The sequence below is a fragment of the Elephantulus edwardii genome, unplaced genomic scaffold (genome assembly GCF_000299155.1).
Source record: "Elephantulus edwardii isolate Elephantulus edwardi_28Jun2011 unplaced genomic scaffold, EleEdw1.0 scaffold00001, whole genome shotgun sequence".
Taxonomy (NCBI): Eukaryota; Metazoa; Chordata; class Mammalia; order Macroscelidea; family Macroscelididae; genus Elephantulus; species Elephantulus edwardii.
The window spans coordinates 9559591-9577995 of NW_006399751.1; positions in this window are offsets into that span (position 1 = coordinate 9559591).

The following is an 18405-nucleotide window of genomic DNA, read 5'->3' on the forward strand; positions in this document are numbered from 1 at the left end:
AAGTTTCAAAATGTGATAGGACAATAGAGATACAGTGTTTACTCTTGCAGGATATGATATTAATTCAGCTACTTTAGTTATGTGGCTTTATGTCTATTGTGGCTACTTGGGCAAAGCTGATATATACTAGAAAATGTTATATATTATCTATTTATTTTTACTTTATTAACTATTTTACAAGGAAACATATTTTCCTCTAAAGATGTTATTTCAATAAACAATGCATCATTCAATCTTTTCTCCATCAAACATTAAAATTTATTACATTCAAGGTACTATGTGAAAGTATAGGAAATGTGTTCAAGACCTTTTATCCTTTCTTTGTGAGGATCTAATCTAGGTACTCTAGCAAGGCCTTGTGGTAAGAAATTACAATAAAATCCCAGTGCCATGCTGTTTAAATCTACCAGCTTCTCTGGGGCAGAAGGATGAGGAATCTCCTCCTGGGTTATTTACTGCTTCTGAAAACCTGCTGGAGGGTCAGCTATGAGTCACTTCCAACTTGATGGCAAACAACAGTATCAGCCTAGTCAAATTGATGGCGAACCACCACCACCTTGGCACTAAGTGTCTCTGGATAGTATAAATTGTTAAGTGCTGAATGATTTGGGGCTCAAGTTCTCATAAAGGAGCCTTGAAAGAAAGGCTCTGGTACCTGTACCCAAGAGGCCATAGCCTTGAAAACCACACAGAGCACAGTTCTACTCTGTAAACCAGGGTCACCAGGAGGCAGCATCCACTTGACAGCAATTAGTATTGGTAACTGAGGCAAGTTCTGAAGATGAAGACTCCGTATGTTGAGCTTCAAGAATACAAAGTTCAGGCTGAGAACTATATTGCCATACTATGTTTTATGATGGGACAGAGGTCTTGCAATGGGAAGAAAGGCTTGGTCTCAAAGAGCTTCTAGTATCTCCTTTTCCTGGCTGCCATCATGACACTATCACAAACCATCAGCTGGTTTTTTCACATGGTGAATAAGGTGGATAGTGGGTTGGCCTTTTTTTTTTTATATATATATACTTTCAAAGCTTCCTTAGTAGTTGATTTTTTTTTTAAAGAAACTGGTCATATTGGTTTCATAAATCATTAAAGAGATAAACAGAAAAGACAATTGAACAACAAATACAAGGAAATATAAACTTTGGTGACTTTTAAATTATTTAGGATCTTAGATGTTTATCAAAGAGTAGGAAGATTAATGTGGCATTTACCCTAACCTAAAAGTCAGTGTGTAAGAGAGATAAAACATGGCTGTAAATACCTAAGTTGTGTCAGTCTGTATTCCAGCAGATAGCAGTTGATTTCATTCTGATCAGATAACTGGAATAAGTTTATTAAAAGATTATTTGTACAGATGCAGGGAGGACTTCTGCTTCTAGGAAGATTCTAAGTAGTACAATGAACAACTCTGAACATTTTAAATATATAACAGAAAAAGAAGTAAGAATAAATAAGAATCTGACAGGGGAAGAGGAGGAAGAACTATTAGAGACTATGGGGTCCAAGTACCAACATGGTAAGAGTGAGTTGGTTTAGTTTGGGCTCATATGAACCTCACTTGCAAAGGATAGATGAAACTAGAATGTCAGAAATGTAAGTACATGTCAACAAAAAAAAGCTGCTCTGAAAGTCTGTTCTCTCTAACCAAATAACCAAAAAGGGGCAGTAAAGCAAGACAGAAATGTTGGAGTACAGTTATCGTTTGTTCTGACTTTAAAGCAATAAGTGAGTGAATTCTATCCTAGCCAAATGCCACAAGGAGGACCTGTGGCCCAAGGTAATCTCCACTTAGCACAGATCCAGGGAGAAAACTAGACTTTCACTCTTCTCTGACTGTGATGAATCAGGCCAACTGTACTTGCAGAGAAGTTTTAGAAGATCCTAGTAGACAGAGCTTTTACTCCTAGTTGTTAGTTAGGAAGCTGATAAACTATAGAGATGGAGTAAGAGGAAACCAAGAGGTGAGTCAGAACTTTCTAGTGAGCTCTAGTGGCCTAGCGGTAAGAAGCTGTACTGCAATACCAAAGGCACACAGTTCAAATTCACTAGCTGCTTCAGAAGGTTGGGCAACCTGCTCCCATACAATTTACTGCCTCTTTTAAAGCAATTTTAACCCTTTCAAACTTGTCATTGTAGGCTCAGTGAGTAGTAGCATCAAGGCATGTCCCACACTACAGCAATAGTGACCTTCTCAGATGTCACCAGAGACTGAGTAGGGCATCAGGGATTGTGTATGAGAACTGATGCCTGTGAGCTGTGGTGCTGGAGAACAATACTGAATATACCATGGACTGCTAGAAGATCAAACAAGCTCATACTGGAGAGGGTGAAGCCAGGCTGCTCCTTGGAGGCAAGGATTCTGAAGCTTGGTCTGACATACTTTGGACATGTTACAAGGTGGGAACAGTCCTTAGAGAGGGACGTCATGCTTGGGAGGATAGAGGACAGTGCAAGAGAGGAAGACCCTTGATGAAATGGATTGATTCAGTTACTGGGGCAATAGGGATAGGTGTGTCAGAGACAATAAGATTGGAATGGGATAGAGCAGGGTTTAGGGCTATTGTACATAGGGTCGCTATAAATCCCAGGCAACTCAATAGCACATAACAACAACAACATATAATGAAGGCACAACCCTTCTTCCTTAACCAAATTGGTTTCCAAAGAGGCTAGCTAAATTACAAAGTATAAATGAAAACTAAGAGATTTTTTGGGGTTTTATTTTTTGTTCATCGTTTGTTTTGTTTCTTTTTAAAGCAGGAGTGGCATCCACTTCCTAAATAGCATGCCTCTGGAAACTCTATGAACTTTGATAAATGTCAATAGTTATAGAGGGGCTTCAGGCCTTTTGTTTATAGGGTCGCTATGAAAAGACTCAAAATGTTTAGGCTTTAATTGAAAAGAACTAAAAATATGAACACCTAGAAAAACAAGGTTATGGATTAAATTATACTCTCCTTGAAGTTCCATCTTCTATGCCTGTGCTTATGACCCTGGCTAGAAATTGAGTTTTCTTTCTTATGCTGAATAAATCATACTTCACCTGGACGAGTCTTAAATCCTTCTGAAATAAAATACATTCAAACAAAGAGAGATTTATGTAGAAATATAATAAATTCAAGACTTGTTTACTGAAATTATAAAAAGTGAAGGGAAATTATAGATTAAATAAATGGAACAATATATCTTGTTCACGGACTAAGAGACCTAATCTAGTAAAAGTATTGTTTAAAAATGTATACTAATTTTCACATATGTATTCATTATATTTGGTTGCTATTGTGTACCTTAGAGTCAGAACCAACCCATAGCTGGCCTTCCAGTGCGTTTTTAGAGGCTGTTAGTTGCACGGGATGATTATATATGCACATATATTTACTAAATCTTTAGCAATTCTTACCAAAATATAATCACTTTATTCTTATTGTTGGTAAGGATAAAATTATAAAGACAAAATTCTAAAGTTTACACAGAAAAATCAAAGAAGTTGGTTAAAACATAAAGAAAAAGAGGAATAAAGCAGGTGGATTGGTCTTCTCACCTTCAGATTAATTCTGTAGTTGGAGCAATGGAGACTTTGTGAATTGATGGGGGAAAGACAAGATACACTGAAAGAATATAGGAACAGAATACAAAGCCTTAAAGTGGATTAAAACAAAAATGACCACATGATTATTTTATAAATGACCATATTTCTTTTTACAAATTTAAATAATAATTAAATGAATGAACAATGGTCTTCTGTGATAAATGTTCTTGAAGTAATTTTATATCACAGACCAAAACAAACAAACAAAAAACAAAATACAGCCAAAACCCACAACACAACAAACCACAAAACAATCCCAAAACATATTCAATCTAATCTTAAAAATCTTTAACAAGTATTACTTCAAAATTAATCACAGTCAATGAACTTTTAAAAGCCTATCTTCCTACATTTATGAGAACAAAACAGAAGACAATGTTTGAGAATTTGGGGTAGACAGACTTTGTAGAATTCACACAAAAACATAATATATGGAAGAAAAAAATAAAAACCAATTGTATTTGAAGTTAAAATCCCTATTAATTACTATACAATATTTGCAAAAATCATGTACCCTCCAAGGATTTAGTATTAAGAATGCTGTTTTTAGATGTCTAACTCATATCTGACCTTCCAGGTAGGTTATCAAAGAGCAACAGTTCCCAATGAAAGAAAAATTACCCATCTTTTTTCCAGTGGATCAGTTGGTATATTTGAACCATGTGTCTTAAGGTTGGTCGCACAAAGTCTCAGTGCTATCAAAAAATATACAAAAGCTCAACAGCTGAAAGAAAAATCAATTAGAAAGCAATGAGGAATAAATATGAAAAGTCATTTTACTGAAGTGGATCCGAAGATGGCAAATAAACTCAGGAAACGATGTTCAACATAATCAGTCATTCCATAAAGGTTGCCCAGTGGTAAGAACCTGTGCTGCAATCTCAAGGCACGAGGTTTGAATCCAATGGCTGCTCTGCAGAAGAAAGACAGGCAATCTTCTCCTGTGCAAGTACATGCCTCTGAAAACCCACTGGAGGGTCAGCTATGAGTGCATTCCGACTCAATGGTACTCAACAACAACAAATGCTAATTAAATGGCAATGAGCTATCACTGCCTATCAAAATGCTTATTATAGTAATGAGAAGAAAGGCCACAATGTTGTATAGAGATTACAACACACTTGGCTTAGCAGTTTGTGCAGCGAATTTGAATATATTTTGAGTATGATTGGAAGCTGGTGGAAGTTTCCGAGCAGGTGAGGGACATTATTGAATTTCTCATTAAAGAGGTCACTCTAGCAGCTAAATGGATTATGGATGATGGCGAGGCAAGAATGGTCACAGCAGGACGACCAATTAGACTACTTAGTAGTCCAAACAAGAGACGAAGGTGGAGTGAAAAACCAGTGTATTCGAATTTTGTAAATAAATCAGTATTTTTTTTTTTAAAAAAAGGGAAGATGGTAGAGTTTTAAACATTAATTTAAAAACTGATTGAATAATTAGATGGTGGAGTTAGGAAATTAGAGGTGTCTCATTTAAATTTTTGTCCTGAGCAGTTACAAGAAGGTATAAATATTTAGGAACTCTCACCAATCTCACTTTTTTTTGGGGGGGTAACACTTTGGGTTTGGAGTTCTGGAGAAGACTATTGAAAATTAAAATCAGGATGGAACTGTGAAAAATGCAATGTGCATGCTTGGATTTTTCACATTGTACATAAAGGTAATAATCTATACATTATTAAAAAGAAAGGTGGTTTTGAATTTTTATTCACTTCTTGAAATTTGGTTTATGCTTAAAAGCAGACACTTAATCGGTCCTATTTTAGATTCCTAACAGTGCAAAAGTTCACAGTAGTATTTTAAGATCTTAAAAAAAAATGAAAAAGGAGTTCCAAAATCTATTATCTTTTTAAATTGCCTAATAATTATGACTATGACTCACACAAATCAACCTTTCAAGTATCTTGTCATAAAATAAAGGACAAGTCACAGAGTGCTTTAACAAGAAGTTAGTAAAGAGAATAAATGCATAATCTTGACGCTTTCATTTGGCTTAGGTTTAAAACCTTCCAAACTTATCATTAAAGTTAATTTCTGATAACATGTCCTCAAACGACTTTTTCCAATTAATTCTCACCTTATAGTTCCTATTAAATTCTGAAAATCCTTTTATTATGTGTATAAAAATGGTTATGGATCTACAGTAATTCTATCCCTGGTTTTCATTCAAAAATCAGAGTGCTAAGATGCAGTGATTTCCATATGGCCATATAATTATACTGGCAGAGAGAATCAGAACAGGCAGATCCCAAATCAGTGCAAAATGACAAAGAAACTGAAAGCGATGACACACTGTGTAGCTTTAATAATTACTTCATCATCAATTAGTGTCATGAATAAATTACTCTCCTAAGTGAGAAATTACAGATAATCATAGATAGCTGACCAAATCTAGTACTTAGGCAATTGTATAAATACAGAACCATAAAAAAAAAGATAAGTATAAATGCAATCCATCTGACATTCATCAAGTCACACCTATTCAGACACTTGATGTTAGCCCCTAAGAGATAGCCAGTCATCTTACTTGGGTCTACAATCAACAATATGGTAGTAGTAGGAAATCAAAAGATTCCTTGTAATGGGGAAAATCTGCTATCAAGCATTTTAGCATTGTCTGTTTAAAGAGTAAGATGGGCTTGACCCAAGTCATGGGATTTGTCATTGCTTCCTACACGTTGGAGAATGAATAAGAAAAGTCAGAGAATAACTGACGTCTCTGAATTTTTATGTTGGTGGGGAGTACTGAATACACCATAGGTTGTCAAAAGAACAAATCACTCTGTCTTGGAAGAACAGCAACCAGGGAGCTCCTGGAAGGCAAGGATGGTGAAACATTATCTCACATACTAGGCACATGCTGTCAGAAGGGAGCAGGCTTTGGAAAAAGACATCATGCTTGGAAAAGAAGAGTCAGGGGAACAGAGAAAGGTCCTGAAGCAGACCGACTGACATGGTTGACTACAACAGTTGGCTTGAGTGATTGGCTACATTCATCAACTTTCCTGAACTTTGTTTCCTTCTTTTCTCAAACGTGTTAGTTAGGTGCCTTCTAGTTATGTGCAACTCATAGTGAACCTAGAACAGCTGACCTGAACTTTGCTCTATCTTGTATCATCCTCGTCATCTCTGACACACGAGAGCCCATTGCTAAAGTCACCTGTGTCAATTCATCTCATTAGAGGTCAGTCTTCATGTCCCTAACTGACTCTACGTATTTCCAAGCGTGATATTCTGTTTTAAGGAATAGCCTTGCTTAGCTACATGCTCAAAGTTTGAAAGACAAAGCATTGACAGCTTTGCCTCTGAGGACTAGTTTGCCGGAAATGGTTGAGCAGGTGGATGAATGACTAGAAGACACAGAACCCCTTTTCGATCTCCAGGATATGTTAGTGGCCCAATTTGATTGAAGAGCAGTTTTATCACTTGTAAATTGGGAATAACCATAGATTGCATTTGCGATTTTGTTGTGAAGCATGAATGAATTGATGGAGACTGTCATTAGTTTCCAACACCCTCATGTATCAATGAGAACTAACAACAACAATATGTATAAGAGTGAAACTGCTCCATTGAGATCTCAACAGCTGGTATCTGGAAGCATATCAACATAACTTTTTCTGAGGCATCTCTGTCGTTGTTAGGTGCCGTCCCATTGACTCCAGCCCATAGTGAACCTCTGTGCAAAAGAACAAAAGCTTGTTCAATCCTGTACCATCCTCACAACTACTGTTGGGTTTAATTAGGATTGTGTTGTTGTTAGTATATAAAGTCACATCCAGTATCGTTGTTAAGTACCTTCTAGCAGAGTTATGACTCTATGAACAACGAGACATGTGAACCCCATCCCATCCTGTGCTACCCTCCTCATCTCTGATATAACTGAGCCCACTGCTGCAGTCACTGTGTCAATCCACCTTGTATAGGGTCTTCCTCACCTTCTCTGAAGTTCTACCCTTTCTAGTCTGATGTCCTTTTCTCAGACCTCTAAAATTTCAGTTGACAAGCACATTAACCGTTTCACCATCTGAAACCATTAGAAATTTACCTTCATTGTATCTTTGTGGTATATTGATAAACATCAACACGTCTAAATTGGTTACAAGAAAATCCACCAAGAAAAGAAACAGGTCTGTCTTGGAGAGGGTGAAACCTAGTTTCTCCTTGGAGGCTAGGATTTTGAAGCTCCATGTCACATACTTTGGGCACGTGGCCAGGAGAGATCGGTCCTTAGAAAAAGGAGATCATGCTTGGAAGGGTGGAGGGACAGCACAGGAGAGGGAGATCTGGATGAGAAGGATTGATACAGTAACTGGGGCAATGGGGGTTGATGTGTTAGAGTCAGTGACACTGGCTCAGGACATGGCAAGCTTCAGAACATGTGTACATAGGGTCGCTGTGGGTCTCAGGTGACTCAATGACACATAACAACAAATCAGCTACAAGGTATGTAACTTAGCACAATTGTAGGCTGAATACTTTCCATAGTCTTTTTTACTAAATTCACACAAAAGACTATTGAGACTAGTTCAAGGCTTAATGACTGCTCTTCCTCTGATCTAGCACTTCCTCTATAAGCTATAGCATCTTCTACTATGGTTGAAGGACTCTCAGTAGTCATACTGAATCCTCCCCTCTGGTACTTTTCTTTCTACTATGATGTGTTTGCAAGTTATCTCTGGTTTTTACTTGAGTACATTTAAGGGAAGAGGAATAGTTTCCAAAGGGTCATGGTCTAAAGAAAGCACAGATTGAGGACTCAAATGAAAAGTAGGTTTTTGAAATAACATGAGTCCTATCAAAGATTTTTTTTAAATTCCAGTGAGCTTATTTTCATAAAATATGTTTGTCTGTAAAAATGACTTCAAAGTATTCTTTAAGCCCAAAAAGCCTGTAATTTTGAAGTATGCCATTTTATTTGTTGTTTTTGTTGTCCATTATTTTCACTACATACATATTCAATAGCAGGAAAATGACTTATTTTGGTAAATCACTTGATAGACTATTGTAGACATCAAAATGATAAGAATAAAGCCACCTGAAAGTATCTGAATGGAAGGTTAAATAAGACATTCAGCTATGTATAGCACGGTACAATAATTTTAAAAACAGACCTGCATACAGATACCATCTGAGGACATGATAAGCATGCATATTTGAGTGGAAAATTATGGGCATCATTTTACCACATTTTAAATAATCATTCTATAATGTATAGAGCACTCTAATAGTATAAGAAAACAGACATATATATCTACTGAGGCAAATTAAGATCTCTTTTTCAGTTTTCGCTTACTCCCTCTCCTTACCCATTCATGCTATGAAGCGATGATTTTTTTTTCCAGCTCAGCCTTTATATAATTTGAAATTTCAAGTTGGCTCATGTCTTTTCATCTAAGTCAAAGAACCTGAATTTTTTTGGCTATCTCTCCTAGTATATTTTTTCTTCTTTTTTTTTTTTACAGTTTTTTTAAATTGTGATTTTAAACAAAAGTTTACAGAAAAGTTGAACTTTTATTCATTCATTGTTGCACAGTTTCTTCCATGCCCCCTAGTTCACTTTAAAAAAAACAATACCCATTCATTTGTTTAAACCCAAATTATTTCCTTTTGTTTGAGATCCTTTTAAAAGTTAAAACATAAAAGGGCTATCAGCATTCCAATGGTAGTTTGACAAAGAATGAGAATGATCCCTGTTCTGAAGAGGGTACACATTCTATTTCTCTTGCTGAAGATTAGTTTCTTAAATAACCATATCATATGGTTGATGCCACCGGATTTACTGTAATCTGATAAGGACTTTAAAAGTTATGCGTCTTTTACCAGCATTGTTTCTCATCTTTCATATTTTCCTTTTATCCAAATAATGATTTTGTTTATGTAATTTGGGAACTACACATATATTCATACTACTCCTTTGCAACAGGATCAACAATTTTTCTTACTTTATATCTGTCAGAAATGCAATCCAACTGGAAAAGGAAATGTTTGCATGACTTACAGAGACTATCAAGGTTTGGAAACAGCATCAAGCCAGTGACATTTTAAAAATACTCCTTTTGGACTCTAAACATTTTGGGGTCATGCAGGCTATATAAATCCCTGACACTATTGCCCTTGAGTGTATCACACCTTAATTAAAAAATCATCGTAAGAATAGGCTTGTCTAATTGAACACCAATCATTTAAAACCCCATGAGTTGTAAGGTGATGTCAAAGATGTAATACAGGAAGAGAGCAAAGGTCATTACAAAGACACAGTAGAAAGAAAAAAAAAAACAAAGAAAAAAACCAAAGCCAAAAACCACATTGGATGTCAGAAGAGACTGAAAATTGCAGTACAGCATCGAAATGCCAAAACAAAGGGAAGAGATGCTGAAGTAAAAGAGCTGAACAGCACATTTCAGTGGGCATCTCAAGAAGACAAATCAAAGTTTTATAATGAAGTGTGCAGAACGTTGGAATAAGAGAATAAACATGGAAGAACTCACTCAGCATTTCTCAAACTGAAAGAATGGAAAAACAAAGTAAAGCCTTGAGTTGCAATACTAAGAGATGCTATGAGTAAATTCTTGAAGGATCCAGAAAGCATCAAAAGAAGAGGTGGGGGGATAGAGTTCCTGTGCCAAAAAGAACTGATCAACACTGAAATATATCAGGAAGTATCATATGATCAAGACCCAATTGTAATGAAGAAAGAAGGTCAGGCTGCACTGAAGGCAACGAATCAGGCTCCAGGAATCAATGAGATACTAACTGACATGTTTCAACTATTAGATGCCGCCCTGGAGGTAATCACCAGTTTATGTCAGGAAATGCGAGGCCAGCCGCTTGCATGACTTAGTAAAAGAGACCCATATTTGTTCTCATTCCCAAGGAAGGTGATCCAACAGAACCTAGAAATTATTAAATAATATCATACGCAAGGAAAACACTACTGAAGATCATCCAAAAATAGCTAGAGAACCACCAGATTTACACTAGCTTTAGAAAAGTCTGTGGCACCGGAGATATCATTTCTGGTATCAGTTGCATTCTATCTGAGAACAGAAAATACCAGAAGAATATTTTTATATGAATTTTATTTGAATATTCAAAGGCATTTGAATGTGTGAAGAATAACAAATTATGGCTAAAATGGAGAATAGAAATTCCAAAACACTTAATTGTGCTTATGAAAACTTATGCTAAGGAGAAGCTATTGTCCAAATAAGCAAAGGGACACTGACTGCATGGCTGAAACGTAAGAAAAATGTGTGTCAGAGTTGGATTCTTTCACCATACCTATTCAATCTATATGTTGAGGTAATCATTTGAGAAGCTACACTCTGTGAAGAAGAATATGATATCTGAATTATACAAGTGTTAACAACCTTATTTGTTGAAAGTAAAGAGGGCGTGGAGCACTTGCTGCAGAAGTTCAAAGACTACAGTCTTCAATATGGATTCCACCACAGTATTAGGAAAACAAAAATTCTTACCTCTGGACCAATAGGCATCATCATGATAGATGGAGTAAAGATTGAAATACTAATGATTTCATCTTACATGGACCTACAATCAAACAGGAGTTTGTAAATCGGGAGATGTATTGCATTAGGAAATTCTACAGTCAGACACTTCTTCAAATGATGAGAAAAGATATCTTAAATTGAAAACGAAGGTGCACCTTCTTTAGGCCATGGTCTTCTCATTCACTTGCTATGCATCTGGGAGCTGCACAATGAAACTGATGACAGAAGAAACTATGCTTTTGAGCTGTGGTGTTGAAGATTAGTACTGAATATACCATAGATTGTTTTAAAAAAAATCCCACAAAACCAACCAAAAATATGTCTTAGAGAAAATGCCTTAATGTTCCTAAAAGGTAAAGATGACCAAGATTCATCTCGCATACTTTGGGGCTGTTGTTAGGAAAGGTTATTTTTTTGAAAATGACATCATGCTTGGAAAGGTGAATGGCTGATAAAAGAGAGGAAGACCCTCAATGAGATATATTGACACAGGGATGCAGTGATAGACTCAAGTATGCCAGAGATGATAAGAATATCACAAGACAAGACGAAGTTCAGATCTATCACTTAAAGAGTCACTATGAGCTTTATTCCACTTGATAGCATCCAACAACAACAAAAAGGCTTTTGTTGGGAGCTCTGGTGGCCTAGTGGCAAGAAGGTGCACTGCAATCCCAGAGACGTGTGGTTCGAGTCCACCAGATGCTCTGCCGGAGAAGGAGGGGCAATGACCTCCTCCTGTACTAGTCAGATCTGATTTGACGACACACACACACAAAATAATAAAATTTTAAAAAAATTTAAAAAAAGGCTTTTGTTATCTCTACAACTGTGTTGACCTACTGGTATGTTCTTCCATTCGCCTTTGTTCTAATTTTTCTAGAAAATATTTATAAAATGGTTTTTATATGCTATGCACAGCTGGGTTCTATAAAGAGGAATGTAGCATCAGGATCAGAGGAAGCCTCAGCAACATTCTGTGCCTTGCAGATGGCACACTTTGCTTGCCGCAAGTGAAGAGGACATGAAATGTTTGCTGCAGAAGATCAAGGACTAGAACCTTCAACGTGGATTTTATCTCAACATCAAGAAGACAGAAATTTTCATCAGTGGGCCAATAGGCAATAACCATGATAGATTGAGAAAAGATTGAAGTTGTCAATTATTTCATCTTCCTTGTATCAACATCATCACCCTTGGTACCAACAATCAGGAGGTCAGGAGACATATTTCATTGAGTAAGTCTGCTGTCTGGGACCTCTCCAAAACATTGAAGAGCAATGATGTCAGTCTGAAGACTAAAGCACTCCTGATTCAGGCCATGGTCTTTTTAATCACATGTTTTGTATATGAAAGCTAGACAATGAGTGAAGAAGATCGAAGAAGTATTGTGGTGGTGGTGTGGTGTTGGAAATTACCACTGAATAGCCTATGAGCTGCCAAAAGAATAAATAAGTATGTCTCAGAGAAGGTGCAACCAGGATGCTCCTCAGAGGCAAAGATGGTAAAGCTTCATCTCTCATACTTTGGACACTGTTGCTCGGCGAAGTTATTCTTTGAAAGGGGACATCATGCTTGGAGAGTTTAAGAGTGAGCCAAAGAGAGGAAGACCCTCAAAGAGATGGATAGACACAGTAACTGTGCTAAGAGTGTCAGAGATGATGAGGATGGCCCAAGAGAAGACAGGGTTCAGGTCAGGTTTTCATAGGGTCGCTGTGAGTTGTACTCAACTTGATGACACCTAACAAATGCTAGATGAGAACACATGATTGCATTTTCTCATTAATAAACAAATACAAAAACAAAACTCTTTGGGGGCTATTCTTGGACTTTTGTATATCAAGGAAATAGCAGAATCTACTCTCCTTGTTCTTTTGATTTAGCTACAACTTTTTGGCCTGGTTCTAGTCCATCTTCATCTATGCATTTCTGGCTCCTATCTTTGCTATAATCTCATATATTTGATTCTGCTCCTTCAGGATTCTGCCTACCATGTTGTAAGGTCCTTGATGTATGCTAACAACTACCTATTTAGCCATGCTGTTTGTTCCTGGTTATCACCACTATACAGAGAAGAAAGCTTGGGCCAAGAGGGGTAGAGCTTTCCATTGAAGAAATAGAAGTGTTTGGAAGAATGGGGTATCTGGCTCCCAGAGCACTCTGTTTCCAGTTCTCTGGCTGCTTTTCAAATTGCATTATACCTTGCGTATTTTCACTATGATGCCTAAAGATAGGTTCTGGGCAACACTAAGCAGCTTAATTCCAGGATTTGTTCTAAGTGTGTACGGCTCTGCTCAGTGTTGCCCTTTGAGATCTAAAGGATAAGTGGTAGGTGATAAGAATCCTGGGACTTCAAAATGGACTAGATAGAAGTAACTTAAGCATATCCTATCCCAGAAGGATCTAATCCTTACCTTACACTGAAACCTAGCCCTACATTCTGAGTATCTTCTAGTTACACTAGTTTGTCTTCTGTCCCCCCAAATAGACCACATTATTTCTCAGTTGAATACTTCCGAGTTCACATTCTTCTCTGCCTGGGAATCTCTGGATCCAGTCTATCAAATGCTTTTTCTTGTCATTCACATCTCCATTTAAATATTACCTTCTCAATGGACTCTTCTCTGGCTACTTTATCTAAATTACACCTCTCCTCCAGTTTTCTGGTATTGATTCTCTCTTCTTTATCTTCTCCACTGCACTTTTAAATATCTGAACTAATCTTATCTATGTGCTTATTATCTATCTGCTTCACTAGAACATAATTAATAGCCTATTCAGGAACACTGTTTTATATATTTGCTGGTGTGAGTGTAGACTAAATATAAACTTGATATGCAGTCATCACTCAAAAAAATGTACCATTTTAATAATTAAGATTTTAGAGGGGAAATAGCCATGTTTAAATTCATGATTATTTATTCTAAGTGGCAGCTGACATTAGATTCTTTTTGCAAATCTGTTCCATGTTTCATTGAAGAAGTTCTGAGATTTCCAAAGGAAAAAAAAAAGAATAATTGCATATTAATTTTCAAATTTCCCAACTGGTCATAGGTTTCATTTTAGAGGAAGAAAACAAAACTTTACCCAATAAAGCATTGTATTTTGAAAAAAGTTTCTTTAAAGAAGTGCCTACTAAATCATTCAGTTGTTTCAAAATTCATCATTTTCAGATGATAGCTCTTTCATTCGTAAACCTATTCATAATTGGACTCTCAAAGTTATTTGTATCATCTTTTCTGACAGAATTGTGTGAAACGTCACTGTCCACTCTACTGGTTCCAACCCTCTGGATCAGCTGTTGTTGTGTACCATGGGGTCAGAACCGACCCATAGCTGACCCTCTGGCAGGTTTTCAGAGGCAGGTAATCCCACAGGAGGAGATTGCCCATCAAGTAGGAATTATAAGTAGGAGCTGGAAAAATGTATTCCAGATTATTTTGGTTTTAAGTCAAGCAATGAAATTAGGCTTTTAATATTAGATTTTGTTATTTCTTCTTTTCCCTCCACACTCTTTTCTCTCTCTTCCTCTCTCCCTTCTCTTTCTCATTTTCACACTGTCCCCGAAACTCTTTCTCCTAGCAACAGTATCAGGGTTTCCATAACTCTTCATTTGCAAAGCTTGGCTTGAACTTTGGAAATATTTTAAGCTTTGGAAAGTAATGTATTTGCTGAACAGAGTTTATGAAACTAGCTAATGATATTATGGTTTGCTCATTTAGTAGGTAATTTATTGCTCCAATGTTATCCTTGGGACATACCTCTTTTAGAAAATGCCATCTTCCAATAGTGAGATATACTTCTTCATTTGGGGTTTTCTACACATGGTATAATAGCAACTTTCTCCAAATTTAGAAAATCAATGCATTAGTCTTTGGGAAATTCTATATAGGCTGAGGAGACTTTTGCTGGGCTGATCACATTTCAAGTTAAAGAAAGAATATCTAAGTCTACAGATAAGGATGTTGCTGCTTAAAACAGGCAGAAAGGAATACAAATGTTCAAGTCCTAAAATTTACCTTACTAATATGGGTTTAATTACTCATTTGATCTATGACCTTGAGGTAGTTATTAGTCTCTCCATTTTTCACTTATATACTGGTGAAACTACTTCATAGGATTGCTGTGGAAATACATAAACACTCTTATTTGGTGCCATCAACTTGATTCTGATGGTTAACGAGTTCATGCATGTGACAGATCAAATGTGCCTTATAGCATTTTCTATAAGGAAGCAGATTACTAGATCTTTCTCCCATCATACACACACCACCACCACCGCCACCACTTCAGCCACAAAAGAACAAATGCTACAGAAGACCATTACTGTGAAAATAAGTGGGTAAGTGGGACGGTGAGGGGATTGAGAGAGCAGCAGTGAACATTATCCAGTTAATGAACATTATAAAGGATCAGGACAAGGAAGAATCAACCTGGGAAGAACTGATGAAAGGACAATTGGGCTATTTCAACTAGCAAATTCTTGATGTGCACCAGTGAATAGAAACAGACCCATAACTGGCCTGCCCATGGGTTTTCAGAGGCAGTAATTCACATTGGAGGAGACTGCCCATTTACTTTCCACAGAGCAGCTGCTGGATTTGAACTGCTTTCTTTTGTACTGGCAGCACCATGCCTTACCCACTAAGCCAGCTTTTCAAAATTGGAAGGGGAAGGGGCGATATGAGTGGATGAAGAGGAAGGGGTTAAAAACCTACGTGGGCAGTGGAATTTAGTGGACAGGTGGTGACAGGGTGAAGAAGTTGGTAATGTTCAATAGGGATTTAAGAAAGATTTTGATCAATAAGAATTATTTATATAAAATGAAATGTACATGAATGATTTTATAAAACACAGTGTGAATGGAATCCAAGGTACATTAATTGTTATATTAAAACCAATTCTAAAAATTTTAAAATGCATATAAAACACATGGATACACACTACAGACACAATTTGACTAAAAATAAAAATTTCCAAAATAGTTCTATTACTGACTTCACTTTTTCATTCTAACTCTTTTTCAAGACTATTTCATCTCATCATCTCAATAGTACATTGTCTCTCTCTTGTTTTTCCAAAGAGAGTTAATTAGTATTTTCAGATTCTTTAATGTGCAATTTGTGAATGAATATATCAGTTTTAGAAACCTAGGAGTGGTATTTAACACCATTATTAGTGGGAATCAGTATTTGTATGAAAATCCTAAAACAGAAGAAGATTTAAATGAAGATTTTCACTAGATAGAGGCTTTCAAAATAAAAGAGAAGTTATCTTTTTAAAAGATGTTGTTAGCTGGCCTTAAGTGAAATTTTAACTCATAATGAGCCTATATGGAAAACCAGAAGTACCCATAGAGTTTTCTAGTCTGTAATCTTTATGGAGAAGGAATACAGGTGGTGAAATTGTTATGAGTGCTTGGACTCTAATTTAGAGGTCTGTGGTTCAAATCTAGCAGTAACTTCTCAGGAGAAAAGCTCTGATGATCTCTTCTCAATTCAAAAGTAATTTAGCAGCAAGACAAAACCACAGCAATCTTCCCTTGAGCAGATTGTCGGGGTTTTTTCAAGTGCCCCATGCTTAGTTATTATGCCATCAGAGCCCCTTAACAGAATACGGTTGCTATAAATAAATGACACTTAACAAAAAATATGACTTGGAATAACAACAAAAAAATTTAATTAAAACTATTCTCAATTTTGAATAAAAAAAGTCTCATCTGAGGTTTAAGATTTCAAACTCACATAAAGACAAGTATCACGACTTAGAAGTTTGAGATGCAAATGGACTCTAACTGACCTAGAGAGCTCTGCACATAACACTGTGAGCGTGAAGACCATCAGGTAAGATCCTGTGACTTGCCTGGGCAGGCATTCCAGTCTAGTGCACGTCATCATAACTCAGTGATGGTTAGCAGAGAACACAGAGCCTCTAAAATGACAAATCTACATTAGCATTCTAATTAGAAAATCTCTGTTTAACAAAGATCCTTTCATCATGCTGAACAATCTAAAGAAGAAAGATAAGGACATAGACACGTAATATTATACTGTTCAGTGACACTTGAGATTACAAACCTAGAATACTTCTAAATACTTCTAAAATCATTTGGGGCCTTTCTCAAATACCAAGTTTAATTTTTTTCTCTCTCATTATGTTATTCATTTTTATGTCCTCAGATTTCTTTTCTTTCAATTTTTATATGTTATTGTTAGGTACTATCAATTCAGTTCAAACTCCTAGTGGATAAACTCAATAGAACGAAACCTTGCCCAATCCTGCATAACACTGACAATCTCAGCTAACTGTTGCATGGCTGTGCCAATTGATCCCATTGAGGGCTTTTTCTTGCAATGGCCTCCACTTTTCCAAATATCAAGTCCTTCTGCAGGAACTGGTCCAGCTTGACAACATGTCCAAAACCCAGGACACAAAGTTTCACCATCTTCGTCTGTAGGGAACCCTCTGACTCCACTTCTTCCAAGGTAGATTTGTTCATTATTTTAGCCCTACATGAGATACTCAATGTTTTCACCTATACAACAACTCAATGGCACCATTTTTTCTGATAAAGTTTCAGTTTAATTTTTTTTATCTCTAACACAACCTCTTTAAAATGGCTACTATGAAATTTTATCAGATCAAGAATAGAACTGGGCATTCTGAGAAAAACATCGCACACCAGTCCCACACATTCCCTGTACATGTATTTGGATATAGACAATAAAACACAACAGTGATTCACAAGGGAGAAATTAGCAGTTGAAAAACTGATCGCACCATCTTTTGAACTATGGCAAGGTCCTTTTTGTCATTATATCAACACTTGTGTATAAGGCATGAGATAATCTATTTGTGAAGCTCTATTGATGGTTCAAATGGGTTGTTTTTATCTTAATTAGGTTAACAAGAAATACATGAGCTATGTATGTGTACTGTTGAGTGTCAGGATAAAGTAGGCACAGATGAATCATCACTTATCTTTATGTTATAATGGTTATAAGAAATCAATCTCTTATGATATGTATACATATGTCAATAATTCATTATTCCCTCTAACTTTACTAAAAGATAGTAAAAAGCCACGTCACATTGGATTCATCCTGTGTGTTCAGTAATTTGTTGGTTTTGTCATTAGGTTTCTCTGAGCCAATACAAAGGAACATGATTCGGATACCAGTTGCTCTGTGGGGGAATGATATGGAAATCTCCTCTCATGTGATTAAGTGTCTCTGAAAACCTGAAGGCTGGTCAGCTATGAGTTGGTCCTGGCTCAACAGTGCTAAACAACAAC